This window comes from Triticum dicoccoides, chromosome 4B (assembly GCF_002162155.2).
Source record: "Triticum dicoccoides isolate Atlit2015 ecotype Zavitan chromosome 4B, WEW_v2.0, whole genome shotgun sequence".
In the NCBI taxonomy this organism is placed as follows: Eukaryota; Viridiplantae; Streptophyta; class Magnoliopsida; order Poales; family Poaceae; genus Triticum; species Triticum dicoccoides.
In genome coordinates this window covers 210,306,103-210,327,889 of record NC_041387.1, presented here as the reverse complement: position 1 = coordinate 210,327,889, position 21,787 = coordinate 210,306,103, and the positions used below count along the sequence as shown (strand labels likewise).

General features: G+C 45.5%; 1 long non-coding RNA gene across 1 annotated transcript; it reads right to left on the bottom strand.

The window, feature by feature from the left end:
* Nucleotides 1-8,863: 8,863 nt before the first annotated feature.
* On the bottom strand, nucleotides 8,864-12,232 carry LOC119295799. The gene is made up of 4 exons (XR_005144310.1): nucleotides 12,023-12,232; nucleotides 11,749-11,945; nucleotides 9,798-9,842; nucleotides 8,864-9,399 (listed from the first exon to the last, which is right to left on the bottom strand). It is a non-coding gene; the product is annotated as an uncharacterized LOC119295799 (long non-coding RNA).
* Nucleotides 12,233-21,787: the final 9,555 nt, after the last annotated feature.

Genomic DNA, 21,787 nt, shown 5'->3' with positions numbered 1-21,787 from the left:
ATTCTTGGTTTTGGATTTGGAGTTAGGAGGACAAAGTAGTGGATTTTCAAACAGAGATTTTATTGTTCAAATTTGAATTTAAATTTGAACAGTGCAGAAAAGTGTAATGGATGTCTATGAAGTTTACATCAATAAATAGGTGGGATTATTCTGAGATTTTAGGACTTGGAATTATTTCATTTGGATAAGTATTTTATCCTGTGGAATTTTTATAAAACAGACAGAAAAAGAAAAGGAAAAGTGGCACTGTGCCACTGGGCCAAAAAGGCCACAATGTAGCAGGACCAGAGGTAAATCAGCCCGCGCGAGGCCGCCACGTCGAAGGCGTAAAGGCGAAGTATGCCTTCAGCCGATGGGCGAACCAGTGCAAGCGCACGTGCATTTTTAAACACGATGGGTGGGTCCCACCCGTTAGGGCCTGAGGCTGACGGACCGGGCCCATGGCCGTCATCGTCTACCTCCGTCCAGAGGCGACGGCGAGCTCGCCGGCGGCGATATAGGGCACGGGAGGATGCGTGGGTGGTACCATTGGACTCAGGGGGATGTCGCCGTTCGGGTGGTGGTGGAGATGGTCGCCGGAGCAGCCTGGTTCGCCGGCGACAAGGTCACGCGGCGGAGGTGCTTCGGGTGTCGATGGTTTCGGCTGTTCCCAGCTGCAAAAAGAGTAGGGAAGAGAGGGGAAAGGGTCAGCGATGTCGCGCGGTTCCAGATCGAGAGAAAACGGGGGCGAAGGAGGCCTGTACCGTGCGAACGCCGACGAGCCGAGGCGGTGGAGCTCGAGCTCGGGCGGCTCTGGAAACAAATGGGTGGTGCGGGAGGTTGATTAGGAGTGTGGGGGAGCGACAGGGAGTAGAGAGGGGCTCGGGGTCGCCTTTTATAGGCTGGCTGAGGTCCATCGTAGGCGCGGCCTACGGGTGCCCGCGGGATCGGCTCGGGTGGCTGTTAGAGAGGGAATGGAGGGCTCAGGGGTGTTCGTGGGAGTGGTCTAGGGTGATAGGGAGACAGAGAAGGAGCGGGGCGAGCTGCGGGTGGGCCATAGGAGCGGCGCGAGCATTGGCTGAGCGGGGAGGCGCTCTGGCGCGAGCTATAGGAGATAGAGGAGGGTGCGGGATCAAGTGGGCGGCCTGCTGGCGTGGAGCGGACGTCGAGGGGCATCGACTGGCGCGCGGGGAGGCTCGAGGTGGTCGGGGGACGCGGCGTCCATGGTCGGGTGCCCTGCCAGGCGCTCCAGAGCGCGACTTTGGCCGGCATCCGCGGCTTTCCCACGTCCACGCGCGCCCACTTGTGTTTTGAGGCTGCAGGAGGTGTGGGCAAAAGTCCTGGGGAGCCTTGGATGCTCTGAAAGCTGAGGGAAGAGAAGGAGACTGAGAGAGAGGGAGGAATCCACTGTCCAGAGAAGAAAAATGGGGTTCTCACCCCCTTCATCATTGCTTCCTCGGGCAGAAAAGCATCCAGGTGCTAGAGGGGGGACTAGGAGGGGTTGTGGTGGAAAGTAAAACTTATGGAGATTAGTGGAAGAGGACCAAACAGGGTTTTTGGTAAAGTGGCAGAAGGTGTTTGATGCTGGTTTGGGCAAGTAGATGATTTCCATTTGTCATGAGACTCCACAGGGTGAAATGGCACATATAATTTGGGCCTTCCACCAATCTTGAGCTCATTTGGGCAAATTTGCCAATGCAACTTTTGTAAACCCTAGAAATTAGCAGAAATGAACTTGGGCAGATCCAGTTGAGTAATCACTTCCCCTTGATGCACCACTCGGTTTGGTGGCCTCATTTGGTCATGTGATCGTGCTCACAAAACTTGGGATCAAGGAGAGAAAGTTGGTAATACAAAGTTGTTCAAATTTGATTCTGGTCAGAGGGGATTTTGGGGCATTTTGGTGAACCAAAATGACCTTAATTGAGATGAGGCTTTGCAAGGTGATCACAATATGCATTTGTTACTTGCTGGATTTTCCTTGGATTTTTATGAAAATATTTCCTGTAGAAATATTTCAAATCCTTGAAATGGGCAGGAATGGTTTTGTGAGGTTTTGTCCAATATTTTGAACATGACCATGGGTTGAAACTCTTACATATGGAAAATATATGTCCACTGAGTTTCCCTGATTTTCCTCAAATATTTTTGAAGCTTTAAAATAATTTTAACCTATTAAAGACCATTTCTGTCCTGAAGAAAAGGCCTTTAAATAAAATAGGAAAATTACTTTTAAAATTATGTTTTTGTGGTTTATGGGAGTCCTATATCTAATAGGTTTCAAATATACTCTTTGAAATATTTTTCATCCCCCAAATCAAGTACTTGTAGTGCAAACCTTAATTCAGGGGGTTTTGGAAAACTAATTTTTGAAAATACTATTTGGCCAAATTATTTTTGTAAGAAAATACTATATTGCACTATACACATGGCATGATAATTGGGAAGAAGTTTTGGGGCAAGGAGATGAAGTATATGAGGTGGAGTTGTGTTGACTTTAAAGAGCACATGAAAATCACAGAGAGAAATCCAACTCCAAATAAAAGCCAAATAATGCAAAAGTTTTTGTTGGTCCAAATTTTCATGCTTTATTAATGCAAATGCCATGTTACAAAAAAACAGGGTGTGACAGACATACCCCCCCCCCTACCAGAATCTCGTCCCCGAGATTCCTAAACTAGGCTCTAAAAGAGATCGAGAAACTCGGATCTAAGGTAGTCTTCACGTTCCCAGGTGGCTTCTGCTTCAGTGTGGTTGCTCCACTGGACCTTGAAGTATTTGATGGTGTGGCTTTGCGTATGACGTTCTCAGTTGATCCAGGTTGCTAAGGGGCCTCTCGCGTTAGGTCAGGTTGGGCTGGAGTCGATGGTTCGATGATCGATGTCCTTGTTAGTGATCGGCTAGCTGGGAAGTCGGAAACACTTTTGGAGTTGTGTCTTGTGGAAACATTACGCACAGTGGGTAACTCAGGTGGTGACTCCAGCATGTAGTTGTCTACTTTTCTTCTTGCAGTGATCTTGAAGGGGGACGGGAAATCTTGGTGTGAGCTTCCTTTTGACATGGAAATGCTCGGCTTCTTCAATAGGAGTGGTTTGCAGATACGCGCGGTCTTCGACGAGGAAGTTCACTTATTGACGATGGTGGTTGGTATAGTTCTTCCTCCTTGACATGGCGGCCTTCAGATGTTCCCTAACCAGCTGAACAACTCTTCTTCCGTCTTCATGTGTACATGCATGTCCTCAAATAAGGATGATAACTAACTTGCCCAAGTACTCTATGAAGTATATGGGGTACTTAGAGTGGGCTGAGACATTGGTGGTGGTCACGGTTGAGTATCGGCCAAGGTCTCATGATTGGGAAAAGTAAGAGAAAGCAATATAGATGGGATGCCTAGTAAGGGGTGGGTGTGACACAATTTTAAGTTAAGCCAAGGCCGGAAGGGCCAAACTCATGCATTAAAACCAAATGGGTGATGTAACCGTTTACAAGTTCCCGAAAGGGAAAGTACGACTTTCATCAAAACAAGACGAAAGCAAACACAACACAACATGGTTTCATTTGAACCATTACATGGACTCGACTTCGCATAAGGGGTACACGACCTATCCTACCTTAAGGGTTACGGACTGGCCTATCCTAGTCCTCAACGGTGTCTAAGTGGTGGAATGCTCGGTCGCGTATTCCGGCTCCTCTGGGTCTTCCTCCTCATCTTCATCTGTCTCCGTTTCTTCGTCCCTTGAGGGAGTGGGGGAGTGGAGGAGCTGAACATGGCTCTGCTTCGTCGGGGGCACCGTGAAGAGGTCGCGATATTCCTTCGTCGTCATACGGCGTGGCTGAGATGATCCCTTGGCATGCGTAACCTGTGGGGGTCGCCCCCTCGATAGGCAACAACGGGCTGTCCAGGGGGTGCACCATCCTTCTTGATCCTGTCTGCCTTTGTCTGAGCTAGGCGGAGGAGTTCCTTGGTCTCATGGAGTTCCTTCCGAAACTCCATTGACTCCGAGGCCAGGTGTTGTGCCAGGCTGTCAGCACACAAGCTGAAGTAGGTCTGGAAATGGAGGGGAAGTCCTTCGTCCATGGGTGGAGCTAGTGCGCTGCTCTCGTCATCACCCTCCTTACGATAAGGCATGTAATGAGTGGCTGGCTCACTTGCCTTCTCTGGCAGAAGATCTCGAAGGCGAGTACGCCATGAGGGCAGCAGTCTCAACGGCGAGAAGCAGGGTCGCCATCTTGGGTCCCTCAAAGAACCAGCTCGTCGGGGAGTCGTTCGCCCTCACGACTACCTCCACATGATACTCCTTCTTAGTGTTGTTGATCCAGTGCTCGTGGTAGGAGAAGGTGGGGGTTCGAGTGAACTGGCACTTCCTGAGGCTGTCCTCAAGAAGCAAGGGAAATCCGGTAGTTAGGAAGTCCTCGGGTACGACGGCCATCTAAAAGTGGTAGGGGAAGGGTCAATAGAGGAAATGTGACCTATGTTTGGGATATTTTCAGAAAACATAGGTATATAGGTGATTTTGTAGATAGTCTCACTCTAACTAACGTCCATGCTAACTAAGGCTTCCTATAGTCAGGATGGCTCTGATACCAGCTCTGTGGGGACCCCGACTCAAGAGTCGAGATCACCGAATGCACGTGTACAGTGATCCCAGAGATCAATGCTCACTAAACACATAGAAGCTGAATAACAAGAGTCTTACATCCATACATATCGTCTTACAAAAATTATGACCATTATGGTCAAGTCTTACATTGATAAAGCCTTAAGGGTTGAACATCAAATGAAACACAAGCAGCGGAAATCTTCATCGATAAGTAGAACCCATGCCATCTGCCTTAACCCTACAGGCATTCTGACTGGGAAGCGTCCTAGTTCGCGTGTTCGTCACCAAAGAACTCTTCCTCGAACTCTTGTTCTTCCATGCCTGGTCAATTAAATAACCAGTGGCAAGCCAATGAGTACTTTGAATGTACTCGCAAGCAACCCATGATTTGGTTCAAAGTAACAATGCAATTGTACGACAAGTAAGCAACCTAGCTTCACGCTAGTTGGGATGTCCTATCAACTTGTGAGATATGCATCAATGAACTTGGGTAACCTTGAGAACAGGTTACAGATATCAACATAAATAGAATTTGAATCAATGCCATGCCATTCAACATGTCAAGTCACCACCTTGACACAAATAGTTCCTTTCCACACACACACACACACATGCACCGAGATTGTAAAATTTCTGGACATAGTTTAAGTAGCACCTTCCAACTGTCCATGACCATGGACACGGCTATTCGAATAATTTGACACTCTGCAGAGGTTGCGCACTTTACCCACAAGATCCTGGAAGCTTTCGTGTCATGCACGATCCCGCAGTACCTCAAGTACTCGGGGGAAGCACCCGATCATTACCTTTCCCTAGACGAAACTAACATAGGGTCCACTCGTTGATACACGGCCCTCGTATAAATGCAAAAGATCGTGGGACTCTGCCCTTTTCACATTATCACGCATACACGAAGGGACCAACGGTGTGTCCGGTGCCCAGTGAAAACAGTCATGGCCGCCTATCCAAGTACGACCCCATCCCGAGAGTGACCTCAAGTCACCCCCGTCACTAGTAATGTGGGCACCATGCTAGTATCAGTCCAAGTAATCAATAATGCCCCGCCCCATAAAGGGGTAGAGTGGTTGCACATGTTTGGTTGGGACGGTAATCACACATAAATCTAATCCATCATTTTACACACTCCAAAAGCTCTCTTTGGTACACCACTTCTTCCTCAAGTGGTGACCTTAGTTCAACATCTCCCAAGGGCATTAGGGGCACCCAATGGGGTTTTTGAAAGAATGTAACCACGAGGAGTTTATGGTACACATGCATCATTATGCATCAACTAGTCTCTTGACAATGCAATCATGAACAAGGTAAGGTCATAAGTAGGGGTATGCATCATGTGGTGGTTCACAACAAGTTTACCACAGTCGTGTTTCATCATCATGCAATTGGAAAAAGGGTACCGATGAACAAGAGGGGTGTCATGGTCAAAGGGTTGCTTGCCTTGATTGGCTTGTTCTTCGAGGTCTTCAAATCCTTCTCCTCCTGCTTCCTCAGCAACTTCGTCAAATACGGGATCTAATCTTCACAAGAAAATAACGGAAAAATAAGACAATAATGAAACAGAAAAGTCAAAGTGCTCAGAAAAATGTCAACTTATTTTTGGAAAATACTAGGAGCAAAACTAGGAAGGGGAAAATTCTTGGTTTTGGATTTGGAGTTAGGAGGACATAGTAGTGGATTTTTAAACAGAGATTTTATTGTCCAAATTTGAATTTAAATTTGAACAATGAAGAAAAGTGTAATGGATGTGTATGAAAGTTACATCAATAAATAGGTGGGATTATTCTGAGATTTTAAATTATTTCATTTGGTAAGTATTTTATCCTGTGGAATTTTTATAAAACAGACAAAAAAAGAAAAGGAAAAGTGGCACTGTGCCACTGGGCTAGAAAGGCCACAGTGTAGCAGGCCCAGAGGGAAATCAGCCCGCGCATGGCCGCCATGTCAAAGGCGTAAAGGCGAAGTACGCCTTCAGCCGACGGGCGAACCGGTGCCAGCGCGTGTGCGTTTTTAAACCTGACGGGTGCGTCCCACCTGGCAGGGCATGAGGCTGACGGACCGGGCCTACGGCCGTCGTCGTCTACCTCCGTCCAGAGGCGACGGCGAGCTCACCGGAGGCGATATAGGGCACGGGAGGATGCGTGGGTGGTACTGTTGGACTGAGGGGGATGTCGTTGTTCGGGTGGTGGTGGAGATGGTCGCCGGAGCGGCCTGGTTCGCCGGTGATGAGGTCACGCGGCGGAGGTGCTTCAGGCATCGATGGTTCTGGCCGTTCCCGGCTGCAAAAAGAGTGGGGAAGAGAGTGGAAAGGGTCAGCGATGCCACGCGGTTCCAGATCGAGAGAAAACGGGGGCGGAGGAGGCCTGTATCGTGCGAACGCCGACGAGCCAAGGCGGCGGAGCTCGAGCTCGATCTCGAGCTCGGGCGGCTCTGGAGACAAATGGGTGGTGCGGGAGGTTGATTAGGAGTGTGGGGGAGCGACAGGGAGTGAGAGAGGGGCTCGGGGTCGCCTTTTATAGGCTGGCCGAGGTCCATCGTAGGCACGGCCTACGGGTGCCTGCGGGATCGGCTCGGGTGGCCGTTAGAGAGGGAATGGAGGGCTCGCGGTGTTCATGGGTGTGGTCTAGGGTGCCAAGGAGAGAGAGAAGGAGCAGGGCGAGCGGCGGGCGGGCCATAGGAGCGGCGCGAGCATTGGCCGAGCGGGGCGGCGCTCTGGCACGAGCTGCAGTAGAGAGAGGAGGGTGCGGGAGCAAGTGAGCGGCCTGCTGGCGTGGAGCGGACGTCGAGGGGCATCGACTGGCGCGCGGGGGAGGCTCGAGGTAGTCGGGGGACGTGGCGTCAACGGTCGGGTGCCCTGCCAGGCGCTCCAGAGCGCGACTTTGGCCGGCATCCGCGGCTTTCCCGCGTCCGCGCGCGCCCACTTGTGTCTGGAGGCTGCAGGAGGTGTGGGCAAAAGTCCTGGGGAGCCTTGGATGCTCTGGAAAGCTGAGGGGAGAGAAGGAGACTAAGAGAGAGGGAGGAATCCACTGTCCAGAGAAGAAAGATGGGGTTCTCCCCCCATTCATCATTGCTTCCTCGGGCAGAAAAGCATCCAGGTGCTAGAGGGGGACTAGGAGGGGTTGTGTTAGAAAGTAAAACTTATGGAGATTAGTGGAAGAGGACCAAAAAGGGTTTTGGTAAAGTGGCAGAAGGTGTTTGATGCTGGTTTGGGCAAGTAGATGATTTCCATTTGTCATGAGACTCCACAGGGTGAAATGGCACATATAATTTGGGCCTTCCGCCAATCTTGAGCTCATTTGGGCAAAGTTGCCAATGCAACTTTTGTAAACCCTAAAAAATAGCAGAAATGAACTTGGGCAGATCCAGTTGAGTAAATCACTTCTTCTTGATGCACCACTTGGTGTGGTGGCCTGATTTGGTCATGTGATCATGCTCACAAAAGTTGGGATCAAGGAGAGAAGTTGGTAATAGAAAGTTGTTCAAATTTGATTCCGGTCAGAGGGGATTTGGGGGCATTTTGAATGAACCAAAATGACCTTAATTGAGATGAGGCTTTGCAAGGTGATCACAATATGCATTTGTGACTTGCTGGATTTTCCTTGGATTTTTATGAAAATATTTCCTGTAGAAATATTTCAAATCCTCAAAATGGGCAGGAATGGTTTTGGTAGGTTTTGTCCAATATTTTGAACATGACCATGGGTTGAAACTCTTATATATGAAAAATATATGTCCATTGAGTTTTCCTGATTTTCCTCAAATATTTTTGAAGCTTTAAAATAATTTTAACCTATTAAAGACCATTTCTGGCCGGAAGAAAAAGCCTTTAAATAAAATAGGAAATTTACTTTTAAAATTATGTTTTTGTGCTTTATGGGAGTCCTATATCTAATAGGTTTCAAATATACTCTTTGAAATATTTTTCATCCCCCAAATCAAGTACTTGTAGTGCAAATCTTAATTCGGGGCTTTTTGGAAAACTAATTTTTGAAAATACTATTTGGCCAAATTATTTTTGTAAGAAAATACTATATTGCACTATACATATGGCATGATAATTGGGCAGAAGTTTTGGAGCAAGGAGATGAAGTATATGAGGTGGAGTTGTGTTGACTTTAAAGAGCACTTGAAAATCACAAAGAGAAATCCAACTCCAAATAAAAGCCAAATAATGCAAAAGTTTTTGTTGGTCCAAATTTTCATGCTTTATTAATGCAAATGCCATGTTACAAAAAAAACAGGGTGTGACATCAAATCATGCCACGATCAGCCAAAAAAAACATCCCACGATCTGTTTAAGAAAAAAATATCCCACAATTACAATCTGACAACCCAATAGGTTGAGCGATTAGATCATTCCACAACAAAAACTCATGATCCCAGTAGGTTCAACCATCCCATGAGGCTATTCGCAAAAAAAACATGAGCCATCAGAACATCCCATAATAAAAAAACTGGCGCAATTTTTTTTATGGAGATGCCATCTCTTCAAACTCTCACAAACGTACAGAGATTCGATCTCCACAAACAAAGCACTTCCGCCTCAAGGGTTAATTGTCCTCTAGATTATAGGTTACACCTTGTACATCATCTTCCTCCGGCGAATGACACTTCGAAGTCAACATCCTCCAACCAATGGCACTTCGGCACTATCTTCCTCCAGCGGACACCAGCCGGCTCTGTCGAGCAATCAGACCACCTCCAATAAGTACCATCTGCACGAAATTATAGATCGGCGAACGACACTTCGAAGTCAACATCCTCAAACCAATGGCACTTTGGCATTGTCTTCCTCCAGCTGGCTCTGTCGAGCAATCAAACCACCTCCAGTAAGTACCATCGGCACGAAATTATTGATCAGCCTATTAATGGATCAATATTACTTCAATTATACTCTAGGAAGTGTTCATCTAAAAAGATCTTACATGTACGCTCAGAAGGTTAATTATGTTGAAATAGAAAAACTAGATTAAGTAATGCAATTCTATAGGTGTAGGTTCATGTCTTAATGATGGCACATTCATACTTCTACTCACCTAGATAAGGTTGATGCCATGGATGTTGGTTCGAGTGTATTCACGTTAAGATAATATACTCTACAAGACTAGAACCACACTACAAATATAATAGAAAAAAGGGATTGCTTGCTGCGATATGGAGAAAAACACAAGGTGCATCAGATGGTTTTCATATTTGATCAACCTCAAATTTGATAGTGGGTTCCTGTCTTAATGCCATCAGCTCCATCTGAAACAAAAGATCAAACCAATAGTCAAAAATTTATATTTATTCATCAGCCCCAGTTAAAAAAATCTTCAATTTACTACGTTATCACATAATCACTTGAGGCCATTGCAAAACAATGTGTATTTATAAAGCTGCCATGTATATTGCTTACTTTACTAATCAACATTTTGTTCTTATATTTTTAGGGCATCAAGGAATATGGCACTTAAACTGCTGGATTCATTGACTACACGAAAGGAGACATGGACAATCAAAGTCAAAGTCTCAAAGTCTTAAGACCTAGGACGCAATTAAATTATCAACTAATGAACACATTAGCACTGATACAATTTTCTGAGTTAAAAAGGTCCAAGTATTACATATATAATCTCTTCAGTTTTCCTTGTCCAAAATTTGCTAATGTTCTCTCTATGTAGAAGCAAAAATTAAAGAGGACTCCATCTACATAATTAAGACCTTCAAAGTTTGAGAGTATGAAAAATACTGACTATTCAAGAAAATCTCAAAATCAGATTTTGTTTTGATACAACAGTGATGAAAGTGGTTAAAGAAAAATCAAAGTTTTTGGACTAACACATCGAATTTTGCTGATAGCGATACCTTGGAGAGTCGGGTGAATACTGATAAACAGTGCTCAGGTATGACCATACTCCATACCGACGAACAAGCAAAGATCGATTAGATTTATAAACATGATTTGCTTACTACAATGAAAACAATAGAGCAAGTACAAAAGAAAATAAAGAGGCGAGTATGGCACAAACTTCAAACATCCGTGAGATTGGATTTATTAATCTAAACTTTCGAAAAGATGGTGCGGCTATCAGTGTATGTGTGTGTGAATTAAGCACGACAGTGGGAAGCATCTTTAGTATCAAATGTAGCCAGCGAACATATCTGCTCATCAGTCACCACTGAATATGTGCTAAGTAGACAACTTGGGATCGTTGTCAGTAATTAATGATGATAATTAGTGTTGGCAGGCATGGTTGATAAAGACATCCTTATGGGAGACCTGTTATCAGGTAAACCGATACAAAAGGAGCAACTCAAGATGCTCAACTTGGTTCATTGTTCAAGGACGGTTGCCACAAATAAATACTAAAATGTGCTTCATGAAATGTGGAAGTATTTGATTCCAGTAGATAAAAGAGATCAAAAGCATCTTTCCCATTGATATTTACGCCTTTCCTCGATATGGCATCTGATTTGGATCCCATGCATAAGGTGCTTTATAGCACTATGATGAACTGATGATAGGTCTCTATGCTTTATAACGCTGCGAAGATAGGTCTCTGTACTGTGATGATAGAGCTAAAGGAAACTACTCTGGACAGAACATCCACCGATCCAATGGAACTGCTATATTGCCAGGATATATTCTTATCATCTCTTTATTATCATTTCAGCTACCAAACATATGTGATACTTGACAAGTGTGGTGGAAATCTGAGATTAGATTAGCATGTACATACACTTCCCTGACCAAAATTCAGTTAATTTCGAGTGACTGAAATTCAGTGTTGATTTGCCATATACAAACACAATGTTTGCTTACAATAGCAAAACAAAGAAGGAAATGACCGATTGCGGAAAGATGAGGAAAAAATCATATGAAAACAATAATATGCAACCAATCTTGCATACATGATGATACAATAATGAATATATATAGTACTTATTAGTATCGACTTTGTACCTCAATCAACGCTTATAGAGCACTAAAAAATAAATAGCACTAAAAAATAAATCACGTGTTTTCCAAGATTAGTAGGAAAAATGATGAAATATTTACCACTAATAGGCATTTCCTTCAATACATTTTATTGGTTGAATGACACAAACACAGTAAAAGGTTAAGAAAATGGGGAAATATGACAGAGTCGCAAAAAGGAAAAATGGTGACCTGCAGTTCAAACTTCGAAGGATGTTGGCGCTGTAGAGGATGTGGACGATGTGTTGAGCTGCCTCGCGCGGAAATAGCGATGATGCGTTTGGCTTGCGCGCTTGGGGAAGAAAGTCTCGCCAGCATCCTCATAGTCATACTGAAGCTGGATCCAAGAGGCTGCGGCCTTGCGGGATATGAAATCCGTGACCAAATCACTGCATAGACGCCAACATAAATCAAGCCCCATTTACCAGCCTAGGAGACGGAGGAGGCGTACGAGGAGACAAACTACCCGCCGTCGATGGTCACCCTGTGGCAGCACCAGCTGCGGGGGTGACTTCAGGTGAGGACGAGCATCCTCAATGTTAGCGGATCAAGAGAGCGAGCTGATGGGAGCTACCCGGCAACAGCAATTGCTGAGTGAGAAGAGAGAATGAGGAAAGGAGAAAGGGGATCGGGCAAGAGGAACATTCTTACTGTCTGGACAAAAGAAAAACGGAGAAGTCGAGAAGACTACAGAATGGGGAAAGTGAAGAAATCTTACTGCTGGGACCCATGAAACCAATGACGTTCTGTACATGCAGTAGTAGTGTGCATACAGTGAGAGCAAACTATGTAACGTCAAAATGTAAGCCACCCTTGGTACTGCTGAGTGCACGTGTATGAAAGCAAAAACCTACAAACAAAGTTTCTTATGGATACGTATATAGAAAAAAAAACTAAATCATTCACTGTACAAAAAACACTAAATATAAAATATGACAATCTTGCATAGTGTGAGCTAATTTACCTATGATTACACAAAAACAATGGGAACTATTAAATTTGTGATTAAAGAAAACACTAAAAACATCATAAAAATGTCAGAAAAATACAAATAAAATTTGTAAAGTGCAACTGATTATGAAACTATAGTATGGCATGCATAATTAGACGTAAACAACAAACGGATAACACATGTATTTATATGTCAGTAAAACCCAAATATACCAAAGACAGAACTATGTTCGGAAATGTCTTTTAATGAAAAATGTTGGCACAATTTGTTTTAATTCTAATTAGAAAAATCAAATAATATATTCTCACACTTAACTTAATAAAAATCCTAGCCCGCGCATCGAGTGGGCCACTTTTCTAGTTGTTGAAGAAAAAATGACATGCATTACCCCCAAGTCTAAGCATATTGCTTATAATCTGCTTGGGACTTCCAAAATAAAATTGAGTTGCTTATCATAGCCCCCAAGTTTCAGGTTCTACATTGTTGCCGGCTAAGTTAAAAAACTTATAAATGAATCATCTCCTTATCTTGCAGGAAGCTTTGAGCATGGAAGAGTAAAATTTGACTGGCTTGAAAAAAGAGTTTGAGTCTGAACAAGCTCTACAAGCCAAGGTTGAATCAAGCCTACAGTCCTCTTTGGAAGAACCGGAAAAAATCAAGGTGTCGTTCATTGTTGGACACTAGCTACAGCTCGGTAGCGGAGTTGAGTGTACACGATGCCAACTATAGGACTCATTAGCCTGTTGAGTAATTGCCGTCTGCAAAAGTTCGATGGCGTTCCAAGCTTCAACCGCTACCGGTGACTCACCGGTGATAGGAAGCACAATAAGTCGTGTTGCCACTCCTACCATGTTATCCACCAGGTTGGAGAAGTGAAATGGTGTCAGGAAATGCTGTGGTGGTGTCTGAACAAGGCGAGGGTCGGGGGCTAGCTTGTAGGAGATATTCCCTAGAGGCAATAATAAATGTTATTGATTATCTCCCTATTCATAATTATGTTTATTTTCCATGCTATAATTGTTATGGTTCTCAAGTCTACAATAATACGAGGCTTGGAGGAAGACTCATATGCACGTGCGGAATAATAAACGGTAAGAAGTATTCCCAGTCTGGCCTCTAAGACTAGCTCAAGTGTTGCATGATGGTTCTGTTTTCCTGATCATGGGCATGTCTGTGCCAGTAACTTTTGAGGGCACAATGTTAGAAGAACATTTGTGTTGAATCGACCCAAATTGATGTTATGCTATGAGATACGTTCATCACAAGTTAATGGTTAATAACACAAAGGAAGTTTACGTTTGCATAATTCCATAGACCATGAGAGTATTGAGTTTCTTCATGCTTGATTCATTAACTTTGGGGTTTGTTAAACGTCATCCATAACTGGGTGGCTATTACGGCAGCTTACGGTTTCATGGGAAAGTATGTCAAGTAACTTGATAGCTCAAGATTAGGATTTGCTCCTCCAACAATGGAGAGATATCTCGGCCCTCTCGGTGTTACGCTATCCACCATCGTCTGGCCAGACACATTGTGATTTGATCACTGGGATGCCGAAACACGGAAACGAGAAAAGAGAACAAAACAGATAACGAGGTAACTTGGATGGTGGAAAAAAATTTGATCCACGAGGATGCAATAAATCTCACCTCGGGTGTTTGTAACATATCACGAAGGAATAGGAATAGCACACAACAATTGGAGGTTCACTCGAATATTTATTCGTGTGGGTATAGGGATCAATATGGGTGTCCACGGCTCCGATGTTGATCATTGCTCGGAAAGGGTTCCAGGTCATGTCTATACTTCACTGAACCTATAGGGTCACACGCTTAAGGTTCATGGATCTGCTGAATACTAGACAGGGAGTCTGAGAGAAAATCTCTAGAAAAAGTTTCGAAGACAGCGGAAAAGTTCTGGAGAGAGAGGACACCAAATGAGTTTCGATAAAACAGAAAAGTTGTTTCAGGGTATATCATTAAGTCAAATTGGTTTAGGCACACGCGTGATGATTCTTGGAGGGTGCCAGAATCATTCTGGAAACTTCTGGGAATTTTCTGAGATAAAAACCGGAAATGTTTTGGAACTGCCGGAACCTGTTTGGTTGCTTTTTGCAGATGAAAATCACTTATCCAAAATTGTATGGGAACGTGTCCAAAATCATTTGTGTGGGTACTGGAATTATTCTAAGACCCATAGAAATATTTTCGGATTTAACGGCCGCGGAAAATTGTCTTCATGAATAGTGAAAATCACTTCATGGATATTTTTATGGAAAGTCACCTTTTGGGGCTTTCCCCAAAAGGTTTCTAGAAGAAATTGGGGTTCAAGGAACCCCCTTTGGGGGCCCCTTGAAGGTGGGATGTTCAAGGGTGCAACTCCTTCATGGAGCTCCACTTGTCATCCCTTTATGCCCTTTATGCCATTTATGTGTGACATAAAGTGTGGGCATTTTGGGTTTGTCATGTGCCCCCCTACCCCTTGGGTCCTATAAATAGAGGTGGAGAGGCACTCTCCACACTCACTCTTTCTCACATACAAGTGTCATGAAATTATATGGCTTCTCTCTCCCTCCCAGCGAAATAGTTTCGTAGAGCCAAAAGGTTGTCTGGGTTTCGGTGGGAACTAGTTCTGGACGCGAACCCCTACCGAATAGATGAAATCGTATGTGTGCAACTCTGTACAGAGATCGTAGTTTTGGTCTTAGTTCGAGAGTGCCTCCCGAAGGGCCGTCCGTGTGACCATCTGAGTTTTGAAGGTCCTCCCGAAGGGCTGTCCAAGTGACCGTCCGAGTTTCAAAGGTCCTCCCGAAGGGCTGTCCGCGACACCATCCAAGGGACTATCCGATCGCCTCCCGGAGGGCTGTCCGAGGGGTAGACGAGGGTATACATCCTCACAGTTTGGAGGTTGAAAATCCTAGCTGCGGGAATCTGCACCGCCAATCCTCATCGACTCTACTTCCGCCGCGCTACGAGTCGGTAACAAAAAGATCAAACCTTGTACGCAGTCTCCATAGTTGGTCCTAGGCGTGCTCATTGTACTGAATATATTTTTTCTGTCACGTTCCCCTACAGTGGCATCATGAGCCATGCTATGCGTAGATGCAGGTTATGATCTATAATACATGGAGATGTATGGGTATTACATAATTTAATTTTGTAGTAGATCAGCTCTATTGCTGAAAAATATTTATGCGGGTGGCAGATGAAATCTGTTACCCGATGTTCTTGTTGCTTCCCCAGAATTTGCGTATTTCTGATCTTGAAATGACATGGTGGAATTTCATGAAGTTCTGGCAATCCGCGATCCTGATAAGTGCTATCAGTTCTTTGTGTTCCACCATAGTTGAGAGAAAGATGAAATTGTGTAGACAAAAGAGCAATGCAGATGTGATCTGCACGGGGGTCAATGCGTATGATGAAGTTTAGTATGGGGCTCGAGATTTTATTATCTCGTGCTTCATACACCCTGAAAAGCTAATCTAGCGACTTGAATAATCATGGCTGATGATAAACGTTGGTAGCTGCGGTTTAAGTCAAAAACTTAGAAGCCACGTAAAATAAAATTTTGCATAAACCGATTAGAGGCGTCTAACTTGGTTTTGCAGCATGTGCATGTGATGTGGTATAGCAGTGCTCATGCTAATTCAATTGTGTATGAGATGACTATATAATGTAAAATTAACATTACCTGCGTGTCATGATTCGGCATGATGGCTGGAGTCATATGATTGTCACATTAAATGACATGCGTGTCAAACGTGCGCTGGCCCCATGGTGGGGGCCAACTCTCATGGTTTTGTCACGGTAGATGTCCTAGCGTGAGGACTTGGTAGTGAGGCCATTGTAACATGGCAGTTAGATTTTCAGGGTTGATTGGAATCGAGAGACACGAGTTTACCCAGATTCGGCCCTCACGATCGAGGTAATAGCCTACTTCCTGCTTGTTGTTTATTGCTTGAGGATTGATTACAAGGGAGCAGATTCACTTGACTTAGATATTGATCGATTGTCCCCTAACCTATCTTCCTCCGGGACTCGCCTTTATATACAGGTCGAGGCCCTGGGCTTACAAGAGTCCGGGTCATACTATGATCCATGACCCATTATGTCTCTGATTTGTTACCTAAGCAAGGAAACTCCCGATGATTTGTACCTATGGGACATTAGCGCCATCTTTGAATACTGGGCCCTGAGCCGGCCTACTCTGTGTGCCACCCTATTGGTATTGCTCCTGAGCACTATGGCCCGTCTTGAGTCTTTCTCATCAGCCGCCACCTGGATGACCCGGCCCAATATGGAGGGTCATATCGTGGGGTTATATCCCCAACAAGACCCCTACCCCAAGGTTTGCCGGTTTTCACACCGACACTAGTGCTTTCATTAAGAGTTTTGCTGTGAGATCGACAGAAGGATCAATCGCTCATGTGTAGATCAACTGCGACAATGACAACATGAACGTTTACGTCCCCGGCCAACTATTTGTGTTTGGTCTCATGATCTTCTGCGTCGACTCAACTGGCCATCTGGCCTGCATCGAGAACTACGCCTGCGTCAGATCATGACCTTTGGAGTCCTAGAGTACACCACAAATTCCCATGGCGAACTCACCCTGCCAGGCTGGACGCCCAGCCGGGTCGAGGACCTGCTCGGCACTGGAGGCTCGACTCCGGAACCGATCTCCTTCGAGGACATCATACCAGGCCCCTTGGCATCCTCGGAAGACCCCGACTTGGCGGTTCCGGTGATCACACCTTGAACCTCGACGCGGACTCTAGCCCGACCCCTATCTCAGAAGCTAAGTCAGATTTTTGAGCCAACCTCGGTGCAGGATCTAGAGTCTCTTTCAGATCCTCTCCATGCCAAAAATGCGCCGAGCTATATGTCAGGCATACTTCGAGTCAGCCTCGCTTATAGCCAGGCCATGAACTCCGAAGAAATATCTCACTTGAATGAGATGCTTGATTGTATCCAGAGCATGTCAATCTCAGACAGCAAGACTTCAGTTCACGACAATATCAGCCTTAAAGCCGATGACCAAGAACTTCATATCCCACCAACCACCCACCTAGTTGCCACGGTCGATGACCTAACCAATGTGTTAGACTACGATGAGGCCATAGACATGGATGAAGATGCCGATGGCCCCACAGAACACACTACACCATTAGTAAACACTGGCAAGTGAACTGCAACCTCTACCTATGATGTCTACATGGTTGACACTCCCAAATCCCCTCAAATACATCGGTGTGGAGGTAGAAGGGGTACCAGCGGGGAACCCAACGGCAACAATGCCACCGCCGATAACGGTGATGCGACAGCCGGTAATGCCGATAACATAGGAGAGGACTTTCAAGCCTCCCCGGTACAGAACAAGAGTCCCGATGGAAATCCCGAGGAGTTAGATCCCGATTACCTCTTTGAAGGGGCCGGCGACAACTACATACCGGAGTCCGAGGAAGATGACAACCCCAACACTGAGGATTACATTGTCCCCGAAGACCCCTTCGAACAAGAGCGCTTCCAGCAGCGCCTCGTCACCACCGCTCAAAGTATGAAACGCAAGCAGCTGCTGCTGCAAGCCAATACAGATGTGCTAAACAAAAAGCGGGTCGAAGTACTCTAAGACAAACAAGATCTCGAAGACCGACTCCATAGCATGCACAAATCATATCCTCATAGGTATCTGCTGCCGGAGTTCGATGACGAATTAGCCAATGATGAGCCTGACTGACCCCCTAGAGGTCGGGACAGGCCAATGCGGGAACATCTCAATACCCGGTCGGCACCACGCCGTTATGGCAAGGACCTCATAGATTACCTAGTCCCTCGTGACATTTAAAGGATTGACACGGTCAACTACAGGGGGGTGAATAGGATACTACAAATTTTAATCTTTCTTGTCAATTTTAAGGTTTAGCGGATAAATAGGGTTCACTAGATATGCAACTAGGTGAACACAACCTATATGACAAGCAAGCTTAAAGTTAAATATGCGAGGCAACAATCTTATTAGAAAGACAACAAGCATACAAGGCAAAGTAAAGTGTAAGAAAGGATTAACCACAAGTGAGGCAAGGACGCGGATTTTATCCCGAAGATCACTCTTCCTTGGGGAAGAGATTCTCTCCGCTTAGAGTGGTGCCAGAGCCAAAGCTTGCGGAACGTCACGAAGGTTCACCGTAATCTCTTTTGAGTCACCCCCAATGGATGAGCCTCGACTCACTAGGGGTTGGTCTTGAAGGCGACCACCACACTTTTACAAACTTCTCCGGAGCATACCACAAGCAAGAAAGCTTCCAGAGGAACCTCTAAACGCCTAGGAGCCCAAGCAGCAAGAGTAACAAGTCAATAGGGAAGAAATGTTACAGGGAACGCGATTTGGTTTGGTGAAGATGTAGATCGTGTCTTGCTCTCCCAATCCCCAATGTTTCAACAAGTTTGGGTGGAGGGATTGAGAGTATTGAGTAAAATGGGGTGTAGCAATGCTGGAGCTCAACAAGACATTAGGTTTGATATGGAGTAGGAAGAAGGGGGCTTTATATAGTGTTCTTGGTGGGGAGGGGATTTCTGCCCGTTGGACCCCATGCACACGGGCTAAGTCAGCCATGTTTGCATGGGGTACTCAGCAGTAATCCCAGCACCCCGTCCACACGGGGGTAAAAACACCCCATGCGCATGTGGCACCCAGAAAGTTACGCAGTACCCCATGCGCGCGGGGTACCCAGAAACTTGTTGTTGCAAACTTTCTAAGTACCGCCCGCAAGCACACTACGGATTTAAGTGGTAGGAGTGGGTAAGCTGTTGTTTATGTTTTGGCAAGGACATTCCCACACAACACATATCCACACCGACCCCTCTTAATTGTGTGGTCTTTTCTATGACTCGAATTGAACCAAATGAAAAACCTTCGAATCGTCGATATACCATGCCTTTGATCTTTTTGAATTGGGGGGGCGTCGCACACCTCCATCAAGAACTTGGAACCAATATCCTAAGATAAACTTTAGCATCCGATATTAGTTCCTCTAACCATATTGTCAACCAAAATATACTTTAAGTGGAACTTGCACTTTCAATCTCCCCCTTTTTGTTGCATTGATGACAACATGGTTAGGACAAGGCATCATAATATACAACTAAGCAACAAGCCATGTGACATTGATTGATCATAGTAGCCCCCCTATATGTGTGCCCGCATAAAATATATGCTTGAGTATGCATCAAGCACACACATAAGAGGCTCCCCCAAGATTAATATTGTCAAGACATGAGGTCAACATAATAAACTAATATATGTGCCTAGATCTCATGTAATTGTGCAGTGAGAAAATATCGTGAGACAACATAATAAGCACAATACGATCATAGCATAGGCATATAAGGCTCAAGATAAATAACTAGAGTCTCACAAGCTAACACGAGTAGCGCACAACCACACCAAGGAAAACAAATAACACTAGTAGAAAAACTACTTTACGTGAGCAACATTAGTCCCGGTTTGTAAACGGACCAGTACTAATGTGACCATTAGTGCTGGTTCCAATGGCTATGGGGGCGGGCATCATTAGTCCCAGTTCGTGTTGGACCTCTAGTACCGATTCGTGACACGAACCGTGTGATGCCCCCGATTCAATCGTACACTAATCATGCACGCAAACGTGTACGATCAAGATCAGGGACTCACGGAAAGATATCACAACACAACTCTAAAACATAAATAAGTCATACAAGCATCATAATACAAGCCAGGGGCCTCGAGGGCTCGAATACAAGTGCTCGATCATAGACGAGTCAGCGAAAGCAACAATATCTGAGTACAGACATAAGTTAAACAAGTTTGCCTTAAGAAGGCTAACACAAACTGGGATACAGATCGAAAGAGGCGCAGGCCTCCTGCCTGGGATCCTCCTAACTACTCCTAGTCGTCGTCAGCGCCCTGCACGTAGTAGTAGGCACCTCCAGTGTAGTAGGAGTCGTCGTCGAAGGTGGCGCCTGGCTCCTGGGCTCCGACATCTGGTTGCGACAACCATGTAGAAGAGGGAAAAGGGGGAAAAGAGGGAGCAAAGCAACCGTGAGTACTCATCCAAAATACTCGCAAGCAAGGATCTACACTACATATGCATGGGTATATGTGTAAAGAGGCAATATCGGTGGACTGAACTGCAGAATGCCAGAATAAGAGGGGGATAGCTAGTCCTATCGAAGACTACGCTTCTGGCAGCCTCCGTCTTGCAGCATGTAGAAGAGAGTAGATTGAAGTCCTCCAAGTAGCATCGCATAGCATAATCCTACCCGGCAATCCTCCCCTCGTCGCCCTGTGGAAAAGCGATCACCAGGTTGTCTGTGGAACTTGTCTGGGTGTGTTTTATTAAGTATCCGGTTCTAGTTGTCATAAGGTCAAGGTACAACTCTGGGTCATCCTTTTACCAAGGAACAAGGCTATTCGAATAGATAAACTTCCCTGCAGGGGTGCACCACATAACCCAACATGCTCGATCCCATTTGGCCGGACACACTTTCCTGGGTCATGCCCGGCCTCGGAAGATCAACACGTCGCAACCCCACCTAGGCACAACAGAGAGGTTAGCACGCTGGTCTAAATCCTATGGCACAGGGGTCTGGGCCCATCGCCCTTTGCACACCTGCATGTTGCGTGGGCGGCCGGAAGCAGAACTAGCCCCCTTAATACAAAAGCAGGCTTACGTTCCAATCCGGCACGCGCCGCTCAGTCGCTGACGTCTAGAAGGTTTCGGTGATACCACGACATCGAGTGCCCATATCTTTCCCACGTAGTTGGTTAGTGCGTATAGGCCAGTGGCCAGACTCAGATCAAATATCAAGATCTCGTTAAGCGTGTTATTATGAAGCAACCACGAACATCGACTAGGGCCAAGCCCACCTCTCGCCTAGGTGGTCTCAACCTGCCCAGTCGCTCCGCCACAAAGTAACAGTTGGGGGCCGTCGGGAACGCAGGCCCACCTCTACCGAGATGGAGCCACCTGTCCTTCCAGCCCCCACATCGGAATCACGTGCAGGTACTCAACGAGCTGACCCGACTTTAGTCACCATCTGTATAGTATGTATATATGTATAGTATATACCCGTGATCACCTCCCGAGTGATCACGACCCGATAGTATAGCAAGGCAGACTGATAAGAATGTAGGGCCAATGATGATAAACTAGCATCCTATACTAGGCATTTATGATTGCGGGTAAGGTATCAATGACTGTAGCAACAATGACAGGCTATGCAACAGAATAGGAGTAACCGA